Here is an 18,219-nt window from a genome sequence, read left to right as displayed (position 1 = left end):
GGGAAGGGGCAGAGAGAGGGAGCCACCCAGGCACCCCAGTAATTTGTTCTTTTTAATTGCTGACTAATATTCCATTGTATAGATATGCCATATTTTGTTTATGAATTCACCATATGTGTAGACATGTGTTTTTATGTCTCTTGGCTAGATTCTAAGGATTTGGATTGCTGGGTCAAACGGTATATTTATACTTAAGTTTTTCTTTTTTTTTCTTCTTTTATGCTTGATCTTTTTTTTTTTTTTTTGAGTTTATTTATTTATTTTGAGGGTGGGGGGAGCTTGAACAAGCAGGACAGGGAGAGAGAGAATCCCAAGCAGACTCCATACCGTTAATGCAGAGCCTGATGTGAGGCTTGAACTCGAGATCATGCCATGAGCCAAAATCAAGTTGGATGCTTAACTGACTGAGCTACCCAGACGCTCCTCTTATGCTTAAACTGTTAAAAAACTGACAGACTTAGGGCGCCTGGGTGTCTCAGTCGGTTAAGCCTCCGACTTTGGCTCAGGTCATGATCCCACGTCCATGGGTTCGAGCCCCACGTCGGGCTCTGTGCTGTCAGCTCAGAGCCTGGAGCCTGCTTCAGATTCTGTATCTCCCTGTCTCTCTGCCCTTCCCCTTCTCATGCTCTTTCTGTCTCAAAAATAAATAAAACATTAAAAAAAAAAAAACTGACAAGCTTTCCAAAGTGGCTGTATGGTTTTCCGTTCCTGACCAGCAGTGTATGAGGGTTCTAGTTTCTACAAATGTTCAGAGAACACTTGGTATTGCCTATCTTTGTGATGATAACCAGTAACCATGATAGTACATTTTATTTACTAATGATAAATGATGCTGACCACTGCTTCATGAGCTTGTTAATTTTGTTTTTTAAATTTTTACTAAGATATCATGAGTATGGTCTAGTAAAAGGAGTTTCATTTTGTATCCCACAGGCCAATTTAAGTGTTTAAAAATAGAATACAAATACATATAGATTAGAGCCCTTTATAGATGAGATTATCCTACTGGCTAGTGTCTACACATGGAAGGCCCAATTAATACTGAGCATTTTTTTTTTTTTTTTTTTTGGGTTTAAGCCTGTGGTACCTTTTGCTTCCAAGTAATGAATGAGTCTTGCTGAGCTGAATAGGCCCTGATAATGGCAGTGAAGTCTATACTAGTTGAGTTATTTCAAAGCTACAGATCAAGTTGAAGTACTTCTGACTTAAATGTATGGCCTTTCATTGTTTCTTCATTCTGTTTTGTGCTGATACTTTCTTTTTGATTGTTTTGGATTATTTTGAGCATCTTGAGTAAGCTTATAAACGGATTTCTTTCATATTGACCTAACATTCATCTTTATAAATTCTTCTGTTTTACATAAAAATTAAAAAAAAACAACAATTCTTTGAGCTCTTGGGTGGCTCACTCAGTTGAGTGATGTCAGCTGAGGTCATGATTTCACAGTTTGTGGGATTGAGCCCCATGTCGGACTCTGTGCTGACAACTCAGAGCCTGGAGCCCATTTCGAGTTCTGTGCCTCACTCTCTCTCTGCCCCTTCCCTGCTCATGCTCTGTCTCTCTCTCAAAAACAAATAAACATTAAAAAAACCCACAACAATTCTTAGTATTAATTTTGTAAGTTGGTTCCTATGAGAGTGGGTAGCTAACTGGTGTTTTAAACAGTGTTCCACTTCTCTTTAGCTTACGCTTTCGGTACCTGTCCGAATTTCACATACAGATACTACTTTCTTATTCATAGGTGGCATTGGATATGGACTTGTGGGATTAAATTATGAGCAGAGTTTTGGAATTGAATGAAGACAGTGCTCTTTTCAGATGTAAAAGTAGCTGCCATATTTGTGATATTCTGTGTCAGGATATGACCTTACGGTTTGCCTTGTGTTTCAGTAGGACTCCTTTAGGGATCATTCTAAAAGCATGCTTATTGAAATAGAAGTGTTCTGTTTCACTTCAGATTGTAGTTTTTGAGTTTTTATTAAAGATCACTCTAAATGGAACTTTAGAAAGGAAAATTTAGGAAATAATTCTTTAGTATTTAAGATGCTTTAAGTTATTAAGCATGAATTTTAAAAATTTTAATTGTTGTGATAATCATTTTTCTGAAATGAAAGTGCACTGCCACAAACTTTGAGGCCTGCAAGATGTAGGGAAATGTGTTTTTGTATACTGAAACCCTTGCAAAAATATTTCAAGTATTAAATGTGTGAACATCAGTATGATTTAAAAAAATTTTTACCTTTTTAGGATAACTTACAGGGTTATAGTTTGTAGTAATTAGGACTTTTATATACATACATATGACTATATTTTATTGTATTACATAGTGAATAATGTTCAAGTTGAAGTTGAATGGTTAAAAATGATGTGTTGTGATTGACCAGTTTGCCTGTGTTGAGAGAGTCATATTAAAAATATCTTTTGTATGAATCATTAGATTTTTTTTTAAGGGCCACTAATTGGTCATACAATCAGCATATATTGAAATTAGTAAAGATTAGAGGAAACATACCAAACTTGTTATTTTCTTTCAGAGAAATTAGATATCAAGTCAGAAATTAGGGAAAGAGTTCATGCAAAATTTAAAGTTAATATTGATAACCATGTTGTAGCTATTTTAAATTTAGCAAAATTTGTCTGGAGTTAACAGAATATTTGGAGTTGCTTTTAAGTATCAAAAACATGAACTTTGACTTTTTGTATTGGCTTCTCAATGGTGATATTTCTCAAAATTACTGAAATTAATAATGCAGACGAATAATGATGAACTTCTTCCGAACTTTAGATGTATAGCATGATGTTAGTTGCATCAGTGTGAAACAGTGTGACTTACATTTTTTCAAAAGAGGCAGTTTTAAGGAAGCTTTAATTTAATAATGCATTTACAAAAATTTTCCTACTGGATTAAAATAAGAAAAAAATACACAGATATAGATATATCTGGATATTTAAGAACTTACTACCAATATAGTTTATGTCTTGGTTATTATAGGTAATATTTTAATTTATATCTGCTAAATCCAATAGCTAAGGCAGTGGTTTCAAAATCTTGTAATACATAGCCCTCAACTAGAGATCTTTAGAAATATTGATGCCTGGGGTGCCTGGGTGGCTTAGTCTGTTGAGTGACTCCTAATTTTGGCTCAGATCATGGTCTTGTGGTTTCTGAATTTAAGCCCCACATCGAGCTCTGTGCTGACAGTGCAGAGCTTGCTTGGGATTCTCTCTCCCTCTCCCTCTGTTCCTCCTTGCCCCCCCCCCCCGAATAAATAAACTTAAAAAAATAGAAATTACTGATACCTGGCTTACAACCCCCAGACATTCTAATGCAATAGGTTAATGTAATATGACCTGGAGATACTAGGAGTTTTAAAAGTTCCACAGGTGATTGTCAAGTGCAGGAAAGCAAGGGAACCACTGAGATGAGAGGTGCAATATTGTAATTTAAAGATTGGCAGAGAGGGCACTTGAGTCCAAAATGTGTCTGAGAAAAGGAGAATACTTATTTCTTTTTCTTCCTTTATTTTTTGGATAAAGCCAGAAAGCCAGAATTATCTGATGGAAGCCAGAATCATACCCAGGGTACTTGGTAGAAATGGTGTCAGATCCTCTGATTTAGAGTGGTCTGTGGTGGGGCAGTAATTTACATTTAAAAAGCATCTCAGGTGGTTCATGCAGGGTAATCTGCAGATCAAAACTTGAAAAACTTGTAGGTGTTGCTTCTTTTACTGACTTGACAAAACCAAAACCAAACAAATAATCAAGATCTCTTTGGGGGCGCCTGGGTGGCTTAGTCGGTTAAGCGTCCGACTTTCGCTTAGGTCATGATCTCACAGTTTGTGGGTTCGAGCCCCGCGTCAGGCTCTGTGCTGACTGCCAGCTCAGAGCCTGGAGCTTGTTTTGGAGTCTGTGTCTCCCTCTCTTTCTGACCCTCCCCTGCTCACGCTGTCTCTCTCTCTCCTAGAAATAAATAAAACATAAAAAAAACAAAAGATCTCTTTGGCACACAGAATTGTGTATGTGGAAAAGGCTGGTGAATGGAGAGATGCCAGTTTCTGAAATATCAAGGGTCGTCACATTTTCTGTCTTCCTTTAGGGCTCCATAGGAATCAGACCAAGGTTTTTCTTTTTCTTATTTTAGAAGGAAATTAATTTGCTTTGCTGAGCTTTTCTGAAGGGAGAATCAGACAAGATAGACCAAGTAGAAATGGAAAACAGTTTTTATTGTGGTAAAATACACACTGTATAAAATTACAATGTAGGAATGTTACTGCATCATACACTTTCATGAGAAATGTAGTCTACAGAGACTTATTGGCCTGGAAAATACATAATTTTGATGCTTCACATTTAATGGTGACAGGGAAATTAATGACAGGCTGTTTAATCAGTGACAGTGATTTCATTCAGAAAGAAAAATTTCACTAGAAATGTATGGTCCTTCAGAGCATAGCACCTAAAACAGACAGCATGGTGTATGTTTATCTGTGAATGTGCCTGTGTTTAAAAATTAATAAAAGCATACAAAAACTATTTTATGGTCCTTTTAAAAGCAAGCAAAAAATAAAATGCTGTAAAATATTCAAAATCTTTATATTAAACTTTTGAAATTTCATTTTCAGAGCAGCCTTCAGGTTATTGGTAATATTATGTAACAGTCGTATTAACATGTTACTGTATAGATATTTTTACATGCACATTCTTTGCAATTTTGTCTCTTTACATCATTGAAAATCAGAGAAAACCAGATAATTCATACATAGTGGATAAGTTGTCTACATTTTTCATTCTCTTCAGCATTCTATATCAGACTTCCTCTTGTGTGTCTTTTAATTTTGGTGGTTAAGGAGTATGTAGGTATTTTAGAAATTTTAAAAAGTTTGCATTTATTGATTTTTGTTATAATAGTTATAGCTATTAGAGGAATGGCAGTTGTGATTTTTGTCTTATTTTTAGTATTTGAAATCTTTAGCAGCTTACTTTTTATAGATTCTATCTTGTAGTTAATAAAATTGTAAACTTTTGCGGTCAAAGCAATATTAATTAGTATTTATGAGACTGTAGAGTGACACATAGTATCTTTAAAGCTCTAAAGATTTATGGCAGTTTGTACTTTAAAATTTATCTATCCTTTCCAAATTAGTAGTGAATAGATAACTAAAATGTGAAACAAATCTGAAGCTGGGTGGTCCTTCTTTCACTGACTAATACACCTCTGTCGCTATCTTTAAAAGTTTGTTACATGCCAGGTGCCAGGCGGCTGACTCAGTGGGGTGCAAGGCTTTTGATCTCGGACTTGTAGGTTCCAGCCCCATGTTGGGTGTAGAGATTACTTTAAAACCTTAAAAAAAAAAAAAAAAAAGTTTGCTTCATGTGATTTATTAACATTTCATTGGAAGTATTTTTTCAATTTAGAAACATTTTGCAGTCTGGTCATTAGACTCCTATAATACCTCCGTATTGCACAGGATGTTCCAGCATTTCTAAAAATTTAGCAGAATGCAATTTAATTTGAGACTTAGTGATTTGTGATATCATGTTCATGCTGAAGCAGTTCTGAGGCATTAATTCAGTTATAACTGTGGAATATATGTTTCATGATTGCAACATTTAAAATTAAAAAATATATTCTTTTAAATGTTTTATCTCTGAGAGAGAGAGACACACACACACAGCATGGGGGGGGGGGCCAAGAGAGAGAGAGAGACACAGCATGAGGAGGGGAGGGTCAGAGAGAGAGGGAGATAAAGAATCTGAAACAGGCTCCAGGCTCTGAGCTAGCTGTCAGCACAGAGCCCGACGCAGGGACAAACCCACGAACCCACGAACCGTGAGATCATGACCTGAGCCGAAGTCAGACGCTTAACCCACTGAGCCACCCAGGCACTCCTGCAACATTTAAAATTAGAATAGGAGTATGTTTTGTTAATGTTGTTACCTTCTGGCTAAAGAAGAATTTAGTCATAAAAGCAAGATGTTTACATTATAGAAGAATGAGAAAACTTACCCAAAGGATTTTGCTGGTAGTTCTGAAAGCCAGTTTATGCAAATTTTTTCCATAAAAGCATATTTTTTTGTAAAAAAAGGGGAGCTGTAAAATTAAAAAATTTGAGGGCACTGCTGAAAACAGGTTTCCATATTGAAGACATTCCCAGACTAGAACACAAGATGATACAAATAAAACTAAATTTAGAACTAATAATAGGAAACTCTAGTAAAAATTGGCTTATGATATTTCCTACAGAGGGAAGCCATAAGTAAGACACTGAATACATTTTTAACAAGTTAATTACTCAGTTTTTGGAGGAAAGTTGGTATGAGAGGATTTTATAACTTTATCATAGGTAAGTTCATCTTTTAAGATAATATGGAGAATGTAAGTTGCTGGCATAATATTTTACTATCCTACTTTTTTTCCTCTTATAAACAGAATTGTCCAGTCTGGTTCAAGTTATAACAGATCTGTGAAATGAAAGTGTAAGAATCTGAAAGTAGCGTACTTATTTCAGATAAGTTTTTGTAAACAAAATTCCATTAAAATAACTTTATAAAATGGATCTGGTTTAACCTGTATTAATATATGAAAAAACAAATTAATTGTTTTCCTTAAGAATTTTTTGTTTTTGTTTAAGATAGTAAAGGTGGGGAAAAAATGAAAGGAAATGCCTTGATAATTTTCAAATGTATTTTTAAAAACAGAGTAGTATATTGGCAAGAACACTGGGCTTGGGGTCAGAAGAGCTAAGACTGGTATTAATTAATTAGATGTTTTATTATCTTCTTGACTGATAATTTATAAGACTATATCTGTCTTCCTCAGGGAGATATGAAGATTAAATTCAGTGGGAAACTAATTCTATATATTAGCGTTCTGTAAACTGTGCAGAACTTAAGCTTTATTTTTTTTTTTACAGACAGTTGAACTATCTGTAAAATAGCCTAAGTTATATATAACTGTCTTCAGAAAGGTATGTGCAGACAGAAATCAGTCTCCTGATGTTAGCCTTGTTTTTCCCAAAGATGGGAGCTCATTATTTGGCACATATTAGTTTTTCTAAAGTATCAAATCACTGAATAAAAATTAGCATATTTATTTTTTAATTCACTGAGGATAATTAGTTTCATTGGGTGAATACTTGTGTACATTCATTTTTTGGCTTACTGTATTCCAGCTGTCCGTTTTTCTCAGCTAAGGTTTATTCTTTTAGAATAGGGATGATATTGAACTATGAAAACAGAGTCTGGTGTTCTTATGTGATGTTAAATTTCAGAAATCCTGATATATAAATACTAGGAAGAGTCATGATAAAAATTTTAAACCTTTAAGTTATTCACTTGCAAAAGTGTTTTAAATAGGGTTTAAGAGAACATTTGGGTTTTACCACTTGTTTTTATCTGTGGCTTGAATTTAGCAATGTTTGGCCTACTTTAAGTGACAAGAGTGAGCTTAGCAAGCAGATTAATTTTTTTAATCTTTTATTTATTTTTGAGAGAGAGAGAGAGCAAGCAAGGGAGGAACAGAGATAGAGGGAGACACAGAATCCCAAGCAGGATCCAGGCTCCGAGCTGTCGGCACAGACCTTGATGCAGGGCTCGAACCCACAAATCGTAGGGTCATGACCTGAGCTGAAGTCGATTGCTTAACTGACTGAGCCACCCAGGTGCCCCCGAAACAACTACTTTAGAACACATCAGTGTGTCACACTACTTGTGCCTAAAACAGTAGAATGGTGTATCATTTTCCTTTTTTTCCCTGCATATAAAAAACATGAATACTTGCAGGGTTCTTTTGCTAACTGAAATGCAACTATAGCATATCTATTGTGTTGTATTGCTTTTTTCATTTATTTGGAGGCCATCCAATCAGAACCTATAATTCACCCAGTTCTTTTAAGGAGTATTCCATTGTATGGATTTGCCTTAATTCTTAAAGCTTTATTAAAATTTTTTAAGTTTATTTAGAGAGAGCACTTTCATGGAATCATGAGATCATGACCTGAGCTGAAATCAAGAGTTGGACGCTTAACTGACTGAGCCACCCAGGTGCCCCTGGATTTGCCATAATTATTTTACTATTTCAGTATTGATAGACATTTAGATTGTTTTCTTCTATTGTAAACATTGCTGCAGTGAACATCACTAAGTATTTTTGTGCATATCCAGAAATGGAATTGTTAGAGCATGTGCACATTTAAAATTCCAAAATAATCTTAGTTACCTTTTTTAGAGGTAAATTGAACTCTCCCAGTAGTAATACACATATTCCCATGTCTTTGCTAGGTAAATATCATCAACCTTTTGCATTATTTGCCAGTCTCATAGGTGAAAAAAACACAGTAGCTCCTTTTTTTTATATGCTTTTCAGTATTCGATTACTAATGAGATTGAGCACTTATTAATCATAGTTTTAATTCTTTTTAAGACCCATCTCAAATATATTTTCTCTGTGAGGTCTTCTCTAATTCTTACTTCTCCCTTTCTCTAACTCCAGGCAATGACTTTCTTTCTCTTCTCTTACTCTGTTGTAAGTTATTAGAATCATCATGTATTATGATTATTTACCTATTATGTACCAGACCATGAGCTCTTGTAAGGTTGTGACCATGTAGCATTCATAATTTTTCTATATTTTATATCTCAGTTTATTGGAGATTTGGGAACTATAACCTAGTTTTTAGGTAACGGGGTATAAATATTTTAAAGGTAATTTCTTTTTTTCCCCTCTTAGTTTAATTGAGATAATAATTGACATACAGCACTGTATAAGTTTAAGGTATACAACGTAATGGCGGTACTTAAATATATTGCAAAGTGCAATGCACATTACCACTATAAGTTAACATTCATTACCTCATGGTTATGTAGTATTCATCTTTATGTCTCTGCCCAGTGTCTAGCACAGAGCCTATGTATAGCATTTAGTATTTGTTTAGGAATTTTTATTAAATGGCTAATCTGATTCCCAACTGGGAGTCTAAAGGTTTGCTGCCTTCTTTTTTGCAGGAGCGGGGAGGATTGGCTCTTAATGTAATGGTTCTAGGATACCCCTTTGTTTTACAAATGAGGAATTAAGTCTGAAGTCTAAGTCTAATGTCTTCTCTGGTTAATGAGATATTTTTATTTCTTTATCTTACCCTACTAGGTGTTGTGAAACCTAGTACAGCTCCAAACGGGGTTACTTATGGTCAAGGAGAAATACTGATTTCTACTAAGATAGATGGCGAGCTTTTCTCAGTTCCTATAGATTAAGCCTAACCAGCGGGGCTTTTGCCTGATAGTCTTAGCTCGTAGTCTTAAACCAATACAATTTATCCAGACTTCATTTGGCTCCTTCCAAAGAGCTGTGAGTCTTATGACCCAGTTGACATAGACGTTTCTAATTGTAAGCACTGGCTGACTCCTGAGAGGCCTCATGCCTTTTCTTTTAGAGAATTCCTGAAACCTGTCCTAGCCGCTTTCCCGGGAAATGATCCCACCAAATCCCATTTTATTAGTGCCTTTTCCTGCCCAGGATAAAAGTCCTCATACACTTCGCTTCTCACTCTTGTTCCCTCACCTGTTCTTCCCTTCCTTTTTTCAGATACTTTCAATATTTCTCACCCTCGTTCAGTATATTTCTCACCCTGTTCTGAAGTTAAACATAATCACTTGCTTCTTCAAATTCTTTGCTGAATGTTACTTTTATCTTTGTTTAAGTAATAACGCCTATCTTTTTCTTAAGGGCAAGTCCTCTCTAGTGGAACTTGTACCTTTTATTCTCTACAGATCCCGGTGTGGAGAGGACGGGAGGTGGTGTCCTTCTTACCTGGTACTGCGGCACCTGTGATACCTTCTTGTTAAAATTCCCGTTATCGAGTCTCGTGTAGTTGGGGTGTACGTCTCGGCTCGCCCATTGAAGACACAGACTTCTGACTCAGTCTCCCTTTCTGGGCAGGATTGTGCCACCATTCTAGGTGAATCAGTGTTTATGTGAATAGAGTACCCAGGACCCTGGCTTCTCGGTTTTCTCATCTCTAGTGGTGATCTTCCCTTAACTCATTTATTTACTCTCATGAAGCTACTCTGGACCTTACCATTACTTGAAATCAGTTTTATCTTTGAGATCATTAATTAATTAATTAATTAATTTATTTATTTTTTAAATGTTTTATTTATTTCTAGCAGAGAGAGAGACAGCGTGAGCAGGGGAGGGTCAGAGAGAGAGGGAGTCACAGACTGAAACAGGCTCCAGGCTCTGAGCCGGCAGTCAGCACAGAGCCCGACGCGGGGCTCGAACCCACGAACCGCCAGATCATGACCTAAGCGAAAGTCGGACGCTTAACCGACTAAGCCACCCAGGCGCCCCGAGATCATTAATTTAAACATTCTGCTCCTGAGCTCCTGTCCTTTTATTAAACCGATTCATTGATGCATTTGAGATCTGCGGTTCCTTGCCACCCCTCTCCACAGAACGGTTCCTTTATAACGGGCAGGTAAGGATCTGTTGTCTGTCACTTCAGACCTCTTGCCGGAATTCGGTTTCCTCGCCCTGTTGAATTTCTGTCGTATGCATCTGCACCTAGACTTTGGATTCGTTTGTTTCTCTGGCCTTGTGAAAGGTGTTCGTTGAGCTCTGATGGAGAAAAACGTTACCCAGATTAAAAAAAAATTCCTGCCCAGACTAGTGGTTCTGTGAATCCATGGTCTCTGTTTCTTGCACGAGCTGCCAGGTGGCAGAGCACTTCTGTCCCATTCTCCTTAGGGGCTGTTTTAAGCGCCCTCTTCTTTCTTTGAACAAAGTGTGCTCCGCAGATGGTCTTCTCACTTCATGAGAAAATAGAAGCCATCAAAGGAGTTCCCTTAAATTTCCTGTTACTTGACTCACGAGTTTATCTGCTCTGCACCATTTGTGCTTCCTTTTCCTTCTCTTACAGTGGATGAGTGTCCATCGTTCTGTCTCAGGCTGATTCTCCAGCTGTGCTTTGGATCTCATTTTCTCCTTTCATTGCTTAATTCTATTTGTCTTTCATCTTTCTTTTAATTTGGATTCTTTTTCATTTGGCTAACTGTGTTCAAATGTTTCACCTAAAACAAAAAAACAAACGATCCCTGGAAAGAAATCTGAATTCTGTCTACCTTTTGCCCCTTCCCGTCATCAGCAAAACAGACTCTTCTGTCTCACTTTCTGTTCACTCCTTGGTCCACTATAATCTCCCTCCCATCCTCTCCCGTCACTAACACTGCTCACTGCAAGATCGTACTGATTCCTTGCTGCTAAAACTATCATTTTATCAGATATTCAGAAGTACTTGATACTTCTCAAATTGCCCTCTTCTCTTGGCTTTTATGATAGTGCTTGGAGCACCTCTAGCTGTTTCTTTCAGGCTTTGCTCTCTCTTCTCTGCTAAATGGCAGCTTATTATTTTCTTTTTACTCATTCTTTGCCTTCTCCTTAAGCTTGTGTCTGTTTTGGGGACTTTATCATTTATATGTTGATAATTTCTATTTTTCCATCTGAAAGCTTACCTCTGTGCTTTAGGCTCATACATCAGCTAGCTACCTACTAGGCATCTCCTCTTGGCTATCCCAGAGATACTTAGAGGTCAACATCTCTATGATATTATTTTTGCCCCTTTGCTCTCAGATCTCCTTCGTTTCCTGTGGTCTAGCTTGGATGAAGCCAGAAATCTGGCTATTTGGGTAATTCATCCTTGACTTCGCATTCAGTCAGTCACTAGATCCTGTGAGTGTTGTCTCCAACATGGGATTCACTTCTCTCCCATCTGACTGCTACTTTCCCACTTCAAGTGCTTGTCATAGTTTTCTTCAGTTGTTAGGATATTCTCTTCCCTGTTATTCTTTCCCAGCTTTCTATCCATTCTCTACTCTTCCCACCAAACTACTTATAAGATGCAGATCTAATCATATTATTCCAAAATTCAGAGTACTTAAATAACTAATTTCCCATTTATTCAGGGAAAAGTTCAAAATGCTAATAATTTCTTCAAGATTTGTTAATAACCTGAGTTGACTTTTCCAACCCTATCTCTTGCAACCTCTCTTCTTCCTCCCAAATTTTACTCATATTAAATAACTTGATTTGAAGCTGCTTTCTTCCCATTTCTAAGTTTGTTTTTTTTTTACACATAGATCTTTCTGCTTAGAATGAAAATGCTAACTCCCCAAATATTACTAATATGCAGTATGTGGAAATATTTCTGCCTCATTGTACTTAGTTTGGTTTGAGTTCAGATTTTGGATGGAGAAGACAAATGTGTATTTACAGTGATATTTTAAAAGAAACTGACCTAGTTATATATTTAATTATAATGGATGGTTGGTTTATAGAAATCAGAAAGAGGATTCCCTTATAGAGTGTTCCTAGTGGGGATTGCCGGTGTGAACTCATGCTTCTTGTGAGATTTCTGTTACGAGAAGTGCATATAAAATATGGCTAATGGAAAATGGTAATATAAGTGCTGTACTAAAATTTTCTTTAAAATATAGAAGATATTTTAAATTCTTAATGGTAGGTACTTGAAACTTAGCATATGGAATACAGGGTCTTTTATGTTCTGTCAGTTGGGTTATGCAAATGGCACTCCTGACGGTACTGTTAGGAGGACGTGTGGCTCTCTTGCTGGCTCTGGCAGCACGGATGCTAACGTGGGAACAGTACAGAGATGGTTAACGTGGCCCCCGTGCAAGGGTGACGTGCAGATTCGTGAAGCACTCCGTACTGTTATTGCTGTAGTATACACCTGACACTAATAGAACGCTGTATGTGAGCTGTACTGGAAGTAAAAAACAAAAAGGGCCTGTAGTTCTTACTGTGTTCCTGGCACTGTCCTGAAGTACTTATTAATTTGTTAGATTTCTGTTTCATTCTCTGGTCACATCAGAATGACATTTTCTTTAAAAATATTCTTTCTTTAGAAATGTTTAGTTTCAAACATTTAAAAAATATTATGGCTTTCTAAGTAAAACAGTTACTTGCCCATTTTTTGCAAATCCAATGAAAAATATGTTACCTTTCTGTGTTAAAGTCATATTGAAGTCAGAAAGTCAGAGTAGCATATATTGATCAGTATGATCTCACCAGTTCTTTGAGTAAGGTTTTATTTATTCTGTAGTGAAAAGATTTAATGTCTTAACATTTCTGTGTGTTGTCTCATTTGATGTAACAATCTGTGAAATATATAAGGCAGATATTATTCTTCCTATTTTCCTGAATGAGCACACTGAGGTTTGGAGAGGCTAAATAATTTGCTCAAAGGACTTCAGCTAATAAATGGCAGAGCTATGGAAAGATCTGTGCCGTTAGAGTGCTAAGGTAGTATTCTTTCCTCATTATTATGCCTATTTTCCACAGTACAAACTTGAAACTCGGTATAAAAAATTGGTAGCTATAATTTTTGGACAAGCTGGATGGTTATTTTATTTTTTTAATTAAAAAAATTTTTTAATGTTTTATTTATTTCTGAGAGAGAGAGAGAGAGAGACAGCGTGAGCAGGGGAGGGTCAGAGAGAGAGGGAAACACAGAATCTAAAGCAGGCTCCAGGCTTTGAGCTGTCAGCACAGAGCCCGACCTGGGGCTCGAACCCATGAACCGTGAGATCATGAGCTGAGCCGAAGTCGGACGCTTAACCGACTGAGCCCCCCAGGCGCCCCTGGATGGTTATTTTAGAAAAGTAATTAATATAAAATGTTCTAACATTAAGAGGATTTCAGATTGTAGAGTATTTTTTAAAATCAGTGATTGTTCAATTTATTCTCCCCCATATCTTCTTAGGTTCAGGTTGAACCTCTCCAAAAGTAAGTTGTGGGTTTTTTACGGTTTTTAATTAATTAGTTTTTTTAATGTCTCCAGGTGGAGAGAATAATTAGGTTTTTTTTTAATGTTTATTTGTGTGTGTGTGTGTGTGTGAGAGAGAGAGAGAGAGAGAGAGAGAGAGAGAGCGAGCTTGTGAGTGGTAGAGGGGCAGAGAGAGAGGGAAACACAGATCTGAAGCAGGCTCTAGGCTCTGAGCTGTCAGTACAGAGCCTGATGTGGGGGTAGAACCCTCAAACCATGAGATCATGACCTGAGCCGAAGTCAGACGCGTAACTGACTGAGCCACCCAGGAGCCCTGAGAATAATTAGTTCTGTATGGTCTACCCTCACTGGAGGGTCTACACTGTGATGGATAATTCAAGAACAGTACATTATCCAATGATCACTTCTTATTTGTAAGCCTTTCAAGGGCTTGTGTGGAATATTTTGAAAATGGACGTGTGTGGAATTCTGCAGATTACGCTAATGGACCTGCAATCTGAATCCTAGACTTGCATGTGTCTAGTTTTCCCTTCTTGGCATGNGCAAATCTCCCATATTATTGAAAAGGATTACTATAAGGAGAGCTGCTGTTACTCTTCCTCTCAGACTGGTTTGCTCTCAGTGGTGTATTTAAATTGTGACATCCTCATTTTTTCTCTTCTAGGTCTGGCTGGAAATTAGTAACCATGCCGTTTAAAGTAAAGGAGATGAAAGAAGTGGTCTGTCTGTTATTTATGTTTGGATAGCAGAGTTAGGGAGAGGTTGGTGATGATTAAGGAATTACAGTATCTTTAAAGGCCATTAGTATTTGTTAGTGTAGATTCTGTTTGCTGATCTTTCAGCGGAGCATGCAACTCTTGATCTTGGGGTTTGAGCCCCAAGTTGAGTGTAGAGAATATTTAAAAATAAAATCTTAAAACAAAACTTCATACCCATTAAAAAACAACTCTTCATTCCTTCCTCCCGCTGCCCCTGGCAACCAGCCTTCTACTCTTGGTCTCTATATGGATTTGACTACTCTAGTATCTTACATGAGTAGAAGTGTGTAGTATTTGTCTTAGAGTATTTGTCAAAAGGCTTATTTCCCTTAGGATAACACCTTCAAGGTTCATTCATCCATGTGTAGCGTATGCTAGAATTTCCTTCTTTTTCAAGTCTGGATAATACTTCATTGTATGTATACCAATTTTGTTTATCCATTTATTGGTGGATGGACATGGGTTCCTCCCACCTTTTGGCTGTTGTGAATGATGTTGCTATGATCACAGGTGTACTGTATTCTGTAAGACAGAATTTCAGGTCTTTTCAGAATATATCCAGAAGTGGAATTGCTAGATCATATGATAATTCTATTTTTAATTTTTTGAGTAACTACTGGACTGTTTTCCATAGTGGCTGCACCATTGCACGTTCCCATCAGTAGTGCACAAGGATTCCCATCTCTCCACATCCTTGTCAACACTTGCATTTTAAGGGTTTTGGTTTTGTTTTGGTTTTTGGTTTTTTGGTTTTTTTTTTTTGTAATAGGCATCCGAATAAGTATAAGGTTCTTCTCATTTCTATTTATTTTTCTTCTGCTTGTAGGCTTAAATTGTTCTTTCTCAGGTTTTTCCTCAGGAAGCCTAAATTGTTGAATTTAGATTTTCAGATGAAAACTTGCATTTTTAGTATAAATTTCTCTTAAAGACTGCCTTTGCTACCACCCACACATTTCAAGTAATTGTAATTTCGTTTTTATTTGATGACACCTTAATTTTTGAAATATATTTTTGCTGTATATAGTATTCTAGGTTGATGGTTTCTGTTTTACTTTTGGTACTTTGACTCCATTGCTCCACTGTCTTCTGACTTGCATTATTCTTTTGTTTATAATGTTTGTTTTTTTTTTCAGAGTTTTTTATTCTGACTGGTATTAATCAGTTTGATCATGATGTACCTTGTTTTCTTCATGTTTCTTGTTTTTGGCTTTGTTTGAGCCTCTTGATCTGTATAGTTTTGGTTTTTGTCACTTACAGAGTATTTCTAGCCCTGATTGGTTTACATGGTTTTTTTTTTGTTTTGTTTTTTGTTTGTTTTTTCCTCTTCTTTTCCCCTCTCTGGTGACTTCCAGTTTTATGTGTATTCGGTTACTTCACTTTGGCCCACAGCTTACTGATACCCACTTATTTTGGTCTTTTTACTACCCCTGTGGGTTTCATTATGGCTAATTTCTGTTGTCATGTCTTCAAGTTCTGTTGTCTTTTCTTCTGCAATTTCTAGTCTTCTGTTAATACCATCCAATGTATTTTTTCATCTCACCCATAATATTTTTATATCTCTGGATTCTTTGAGTCCTTTTTTATGTATCACATGTCTCTACTTAACATTCAGTGTTTTCTAAATCTCTTTTATTTATTGTAGTAAATATACATAACATGCAGTTTACCGTTCCAACCACTTCAAGTGTACAATTCAGTGACACTAAGGATTACGTTCACGATATTGTGTAACCATCACCACAATCTTTTTTTTTTAAGGCAGTGTCTGTTGCTGTGTGTGGTTGACCATGTGAGTGGTTTTGGCTTATAGGATGTGAACAAAAGGGGCTTGTGAGTGGCGTCGAGGAAAAGTCCTTATGGGGAGCTTGTATCCTTGTCATTTCTCTTTAATGGCTGGTGTTGGTGCTTGTTGTCTTTCATCGTGAGGTGGAAGCAGTGAATTCGCGTTGATGGCAACAGCTCTGATGATCCTGGGAGCTGCTGTGTCCACCCTGAACTTTTTTTTTGTTTTCTTTTTTTGAGTGGTACAAACGGGCTTCATTGTTTGTAATGGGAAGTGAAAGAGAGGAGGGGATATGACAGCTTCAGCTTCTGGGCCAGTTCCAAAGATTACATCACTGTCCTTCGAAAGGACCCTTAACTGTTTTAAAGCAGACATAAAGGCACTAAGGGGCATTTTCTGTCACTTGCAGCTGACCCCAATTCAAACCGATACTTAAGAATTACCATCATTTCTTTAATATTGTCAAAGAAGTAACGTTTTTAGAAATGTGCAGCAAAGGGCAACTTGTTACTTCAGTGGCTTTAAAACATTGATAGTTACCCGTATTAGAATTCCTTTTATGAATGTGCTTGTGTTTTACAGACATTTTATTTCCTGCATGTCTTTTCCCCAGCAGCCCTGCAGTGTTGTATTATTGTCTCTGTTTACTCTTATTGAGGTTTAGAGAAGGAAGTTATGTAACTTGGTAGTGATGGAGTTCATCTTCCATTTCAAATCGGACTCCAAATCACACACTTTTTTCACTAAGTCGTGCCTTTTCTAATGCCTCTCTTTTATATCTTTATTTCTGAGACTCCTCTGGTTGGCAAATTAATCTAGGAGGCACCCTGTACAAGTGACTAATTGTTTCGAGTCACTTCTTTTGCTTATTAGTGAAGAATGAGAAGTTAAAATAAACTTTACTGCAAAGTTGAAAACCACCATAAACCCTAGCCTAGTAGTAATTCAATCTTAAAGGTTTCTGTCATAGATGATGGTTATTCTGAAGGCCTCAACCTAGCCTTTGTTCAAGTCTTCATCAGTTAAAGTTTAGTTTTAAGTATGGTTAGCTTTAAATTACTGTACCTATGATCCAAGGAAAACAGCTTGAATCTTCTAGTTTATCTCCGTTTCTTAATTCATTGAGTAGCTTTAAAATTATTTTTAAACATTTGTTTATTTTTGAGAGACAGAGGCAGAGCGTGAGCAGGGGAGGGGCAGAGGGAGAAGGAGACACAGAATCTGAAGCAGGCTCCAGGCTCTGAGCAAGCTGTTAGCACAGAGCCCGATGCAGGGCTTAAACCACGAACCTTGAGATCATGACCTGAGCCGAAGTCAGATGCCCAAAGAACTGAGTCACCCAGGCACCCCAGAGAAATTTTGATGCAATTTTGGTTTTCATTCTTATTGCAGTATTTTATTATTACATAGTAGAATTCATAGGATAAACACATCACATGTTAGGAGCTAAGAGTGTCAAGAATTACTTGAAATATATGACCACATAAAACATTTACTTCTTAAAGAAATTAAATTTTTGTAATCTGTTCTGACAGAATATTTTTAAAGCCTGGGTGTTCCAGAACCTGTTTAACCTGTTATCTCTTAAGGGCAATGAAGACTGATTGCATACCTGAAAAAGAAATTCACTAATGGAGGAGACAGATGCCAGAACTATTGAGAATAAGTCCTTGTTTGTGTGACCTTTTAGTTTGTTGGACCTTTTTTTTTTTTTTTTTTTTTTGTGGGGTACAGGAAATTAAATGCTATGGAAGGATTTGCCATTCCCAGCTGATCACATGTTCACTGTGCTATAGAATTTCTTAATGCTACATTTATAATTTTACAAATCCGGCATGCTTTTTCTCTTTAGTAATTGACAAAGTGTAGATTTATGTTTAA

The 18,219-nt window shown here is 36.7% G+C and overlaps 1 protein-coding gene and 1 non-coding gene across 2 annotated transcripts in view; both read left to right on the top strand.

The window, feature by feature from the left end:
* Positions 1-18,219, top strand: part of ROCK2 (Rho associated coiled-coil containing protein kinase 2) — a 131,307-nt gene that overhangs the window by 11,856 nt on the left and 101,232 nt on the right. The gene's annotated exons all lie outside the window — the stretch shown is intronic.
* LOC144220753 (U6 spliceosomal RNA) lies at positions 12,619-12,724 on the top strand. Its single transcript, XR_013331852.1, has one exon. It is a non-coding gene; the product is annotated as a U6 spliceosomal RNA (small nuclear RNA).

Source organism: Crocuta crocuta, unplaced genomic scaffold (assembly GCF_008692635.1).
Source record: "Crocuta crocuta isolate KB4526 unplaced genomic scaffold, BGI_CrCroc_1.0 scaffold129, whole genome shotgun sequence".
Lineage (NCBI taxonomy): Eukaryota > Metazoa > Chordata > Mammalia > Carnivora > Hyaenidae > Crocuta > Crocuta crocuta.
Note: the sequence above shows the minus strand (reverse complement) of the source record. Positions and strands in the feature narration are given on the sequence as shown.